Source organism: Montipora foliosa, chromosome 9, assembly GCF_036669935.1.
Source record: "Montipora foliosa isolate CH-2021 chromosome 9, ASM3666993v2, whole genome shotgun sequence".
In the NCBI taxonomy this organism is placed as follows: Eukaryota; Metazoa; Cnidaria; class Anthozoa; order Scleractinia; family Acroporidae; genus Montipora; species Montipora foliosa.
The window spans coordinates 12,232,378-12,237,377 of NC_090877.1; the positions used below are offsets into that span (position 1 = coordinate 12,232,378).

Sequence of the window (5,000 nt, forward strand, 5' to 3'; positions counted from 1 at the left end):
GCTTGGATGCTCTTTTTATAGTCAGGCTTATTTTTTTTATTCAGTCGATTTTTGATATTCGTTACTTGTAATGATTTAGCCAAGGTCGTCTCTAGCGAGAAGGAACTTTCACCACACACCTTCAAGTCTGGAATGCCATATCCCTTCCTGAGTGTGATTTGGAAAACTTCCAGTGCACTGATAAAAGCGGCCAGACGAGCTAAACTCTGTTTACCGCTGCCACCAACACCAACTAACAAAGCGTTACCACGTGGGGACTCCAAGATACGGTTAATACGGCAACTACAAAATACAAAAAGCAAGAAACCATATAAATCAGAAAACAATAACCTGGTTAGGACACCCACATATTACGTAAAATGTAACATTTTGCTCAAAGGTTTTTAGCTAAGACCGTATTTCAAATAAAAGCGGATCGAACGTTGAATTTTTTGGGAGGATAGGGGGACGTTAAAAGTGCCGCAGAATAGAGCTCAGCTCTCAGGTACGAAACCACCGGACCGATGGATAAGTTTAAAACCATCGAAGGCGTCCAAATCGGAAGTCGCTGTCATGAAAATTAGCAAACATTCAGACGATACTTGGTCACTTACACGTGCTGCATAGCGTCGTCAAAAAGCACAAGATTCATGACCGCATTCACTTCATTGTAGTTCTCTAGTGCTTCGGTGAGAAGTTTGTTTAATGATTCCCAGCCCTGTACAGCTAAGTATTTCGGCTCTCCAATTCCGGTTGCAAAGTGACAGTACATGTTTGGCTTGGCATACAGAGTCTCTTCTTCAAAGTCCTGTTATGAAAAACAGGATGAATCTATCAGTGAGTAACAATGTAACGCATGGGGTGAAACTTATCATCTTCCCATTACATAACATTTACTTTGAGGGGTGTAATGTAAGCACTCTTCCAGTTCAATTTATGAAAAAGGGCCATAAAATGAACTAAAAACAACATGTCACCGTAACGTCCCATAAGACCGCGAGAAACCGAGATAAGTAATTTATCTATGAAGTATCTTGATCTTTACATCAAGAAACAAGAAACAACTCGAACTTTTAATTTCGTGGGTCGTACTGTAGAATGGGATGCTAGTCCATCGCAGGGTTGTACACAAACGGTTTAATGGTCACTTAAATCCGTTCATGTTGGCCTGTAGCTCCATACACGCGCGCACTCGAATGAGCGGGTGACACATGCGTAAATGCTGATCTTGTAACCCCCTAATTTTTCCTGATTTTGCAACTTTACTCGTTTATATCTCTGCTTCCGGACGGTGAATTTTTTTCATTTTTTGCATGTTAGCTTAGATTAATTTAAAACGTTTGTCTTTCACATTTAAAAAAATTCTGTATCTATGATGGGTACTTAATACCCTCGCCAAATTTCGTCTTGATATGATTGCCCTAACTGTATCTAAGGACAGAGTATGATTGTTTGTTTGAAAAAAGGAGAAACTATTTCGAGCCTTCTTAAAATAATTTTTTAACGTTTAGACATAGTTTGATGCTACTCCGGTTTGAATAAATTTCAATGTAGCTTCGAAAGTCACTACTCAAAGACCCAACGTTTCGACACTCCTGTCTAGTGTCTTCATCAGAGGTGTTCCAATCTTGAAGAGGCTTTGTCACGTTAATTTATGGTGTTTAGGGGGAAATTTTTCGTTAATCGGGATTTAATACTCTAAAATGGTAATGTTGAATTCCTTTACTGATAAAATTATCGTTACATTACAAACAAGATGATTTCGAGCAAAAACGACTCTTATCCAGGCGATTTGCCATACAAGTGAAAAACGTCAGCCCTACTTTTTTTCAAGATTGCCCAAATACAATCTGTTTCAATCTTGTCCATTCGTGTCCATCCATACTTTTCTTTCCTTTTGCTGTATTTCTTTGGTTGTTCAACAGTTTTAAGTGGTTTTTGGGGCATCTTGGGTGTCATGTTATTACATCATTTTGCGTGACATGGCCCCTTTAAGAATTTTTGATGTTGTTTATTGCGGCACAAAAGTATGAAAATCGCAAATTTTCCCAAACTTTATGAGTAATTGTTGCACAATGTCACGGAAAATTCGTATGTGTAATCAAATGGCGACAAGTGAAATTAGGAAATTATTTCACGCGCGTTTTGTCAAAATTCTGATAATTTAAGGCGAGGGAAATTACCAGAATTTTGACAAAACGCAAGTGAAATTACTTCCTAATTTCAAGAGAAAACCATTTGATTACCTTTTAATGTCGTGGGTGATAAATTACGCTCACAACCGTAATTGTAAAATCGCTCGAGTACTTTATCCAACTGCTCGGGAAGAATCATCTCCAGGTTTTTCTCAAGGCTATTTTCGTCACACCACTTCTCAAAAACTCTCACCCAGTTAATTGTGCTCTTTCACGTATTTAAATTTTCTGCCGCTTCTTTTAATTTCGTAACTTCTTCAATGGTCACTGTCTTAAATCTAGACGGCACCTTGGCTCTGATCGAGATACAAGAGATGTTACCATAGCAATTTTGTAATTTCACATGTGAAATTATAAATTAACGCTAAAATTTCGCGCCTAAATTAAGGAGTAATTTGCCACCCATGATATTAAAAACGCTAATATCCTGTTAAACAAACCTCGAAAACTTTCTTGGTAATATCTGCCTGAATTCTATCGTAGTTCTCCATGTCTTTTTCGTCCACAAGTTTGTCTCTGTAAACGCGATCACACTCGTGCATCCACAACCTCACCAAGTCCATCGGACTCTTAATACACTCTGCCGTTGAAAACAGGATTCCCTGCAGAATATATCGCACAGTGTCATTGGAGCAAAAAGAACGACAAAGTGACCAATGAAAGATCGCAGCACAGCCAAAGAACGGTTCATGCCAAGCGCGGGAAGAGATAAGATTAGTGAGAAAAACAGCGGGAAAAATGCGATAGGTGCAGAGGGCAGAAAAAACAAGAAAGCCTATTAAAGAAAATCAGTTGGCAACCGACGCAAAGGGCGGGAAAATAAGCAATTGGTGTAAAAGGCGCAAAAAAGTATATCCGGTGGAAAACGAAAGCACTAAGTGGAACCAAGGCGGGGAAGCGTTTATTAGACGCAAAAACACTGGAAATTGATAAACAAAATTATGATAAGATAATTTTTAAAATCTTGTGATTAATGATTTGACTGATTGAGTCACTGTGTCAGAGGAGGTTGAATGAAACACAAAACTAATACCAAAATTGCAAAAATTACAAAAAAAGAAAACAAACCTGGAAGATGTTGGACAAGTCTCGAAGGTTGAAAACATAGTGAAATTTGACCGCCGTGGGCAAGAACGTTGAAGTGACCTAATATCGATAGAAAATAAAAACAAGACTTTTTAAAAGCAATTTGAGTACTTTGGCGGCAAAAGAAAAAAACAACAAGGAAAAGGGCTCATGAAACCGGGAAGCTTTGAAACGACAATGTTTACCTTCTGATTCATGGAAAGGGCTGCTTCAACAAGTTTTTCCGCGCTTTTCTGTACAGATTGTGGCATACCAATAGCACTGATGTGTCCGCTCAAGATGCTCAAGTAAATAGTCTTAAGGGCATCCATCCCGGGAAAACTGATGGCAAATACCGCAAAATGGCGCTAAGGAAAGATAAAGTTAAACAAAGTAATCAGTTTCAAAAGCTGTGTTTTGAATCAATTTCTAAAACCTCCACTCCAAACGTGAAAGAGTGAAAGCCGTTTAAGTGCAAGTCAATGTTGTTTTTCCAGTTCAGGCTCTTCAGAAAAGCTTCGGTGGATTTTCGTATTGACAACGATTACATTTTGAATTGACATTTTTATTGCCGTTGCCGTTGCCGTTGCTGTTGCTGCTTGAGGTCCCTATAAATCGTTGGACACGGGAAGTTAACGGTCCGTAAGATTGATTGTGTCTTTTGGCAATTTCAAAGCCCATTGTTGACGCTCATTTACCATGCGCGCGCATTTAGCGTCGCAATCCCACATCATGTCGTACAATGCGAGCGCGCGCGCAGGTGGAAAAATGGCAAACATTTTAACCTCGGTTGTTATTTAAACCCGGGTTATCATTAATCGGCATTCAAAAAACACTAGCTCCTGGGCATCTTACTACAAACCTGTAGACGTGGATTGATGGTGAAGCTTCCGGCTGTTGGGTTCATGCAAGCAACATACTGGCAGTTATGTACTTCCTTTAAACTGAGCTTGGCTCGATCGTACCAGTGATTGTAGTCCAAGTGTTGTCTGATTAGAGTGTGAGGCTGCACTGTGCCGTATGTGTCAACCTAAAACAACACAACATCAACATTAACTTTTCCCAAACTCGCTTGCTTCGTATATCAATACTGAATCTTTACATCATCCAAGGCATAGATCGCAGAAATAAAATGCGATTGGAATGACTCGCAAATTGTTAATTAGTAACAATGAACCTACCATAGGCATGTTCATGTCGTCGATAAAATAAATTAGCTTTTTGGTGCCGGGAGGCCCAAAGTTGCGACCAGCTTTCTTTTCCAAGGGCTTTTCCAATACAGCCTGCAGCATAGCGGATGTAGTGTAGTAGTTGAAAGGCACATTAGTCACCATGACATTATCAGGGTCCATTGCTGCGAATTTGTCTCCCACCAACACGGTTTTATCCGTGCCCGCGCTCCCGACAAGCATGATTGGCCTGCGTTTCTCCATTAAAAGGTCCATGAAGTAGCGCACACGAATGGTTTCTTGAGTGTGCACGAGAACGGCCTAGAATCAAGGAGAGAGAAATGATTGAAAACTAAACTTGTAACTAAGCGAGGACTGGAGCCCGTTTCAAACGTTGAACTTGACATGTGCCGAATCTAATGCAAACGAGCGAAAACAATAGATTTTTCTCATTTGCATTAGATTCGGCACATGTAAAGTTCGACGTCTGAAACGGGCCTTAAGCTATTTAATACAAAGGCTAGAAGTTCGGCCAAAAGCCTATTACTCTGGCACTCAAATAGGCTAGTTCAGTTTCACCCCTCATGCCATT

The 5,000-nt window shown here is 39.9% G+C and overlaps 1 protein-coding gene and 1 pseudogene across 1 annotated transcript in view; both read right to left on the bottom strand.

Annotated features, from left to right (window-relative positions):
- LOC137971331 (tetratricopeptide repeat protein 28-like) overlaps positions 1–5,000 on the bottom strand; it is a 162,608-nt gene that overhangs the window by 85,337 nt on the left and 72,271 nt on the right. The gene's annotated exons all lie outside the window — the stretch shown is intronic.
- The window catches only part of LOC137969804 (dynein beta chain, ciliary-like), a 46,814-nt pseudogene that overhangs the window by 22,355 nt on the left and 19,459 nt on the right, over positions 1–5,000 (bottom strand).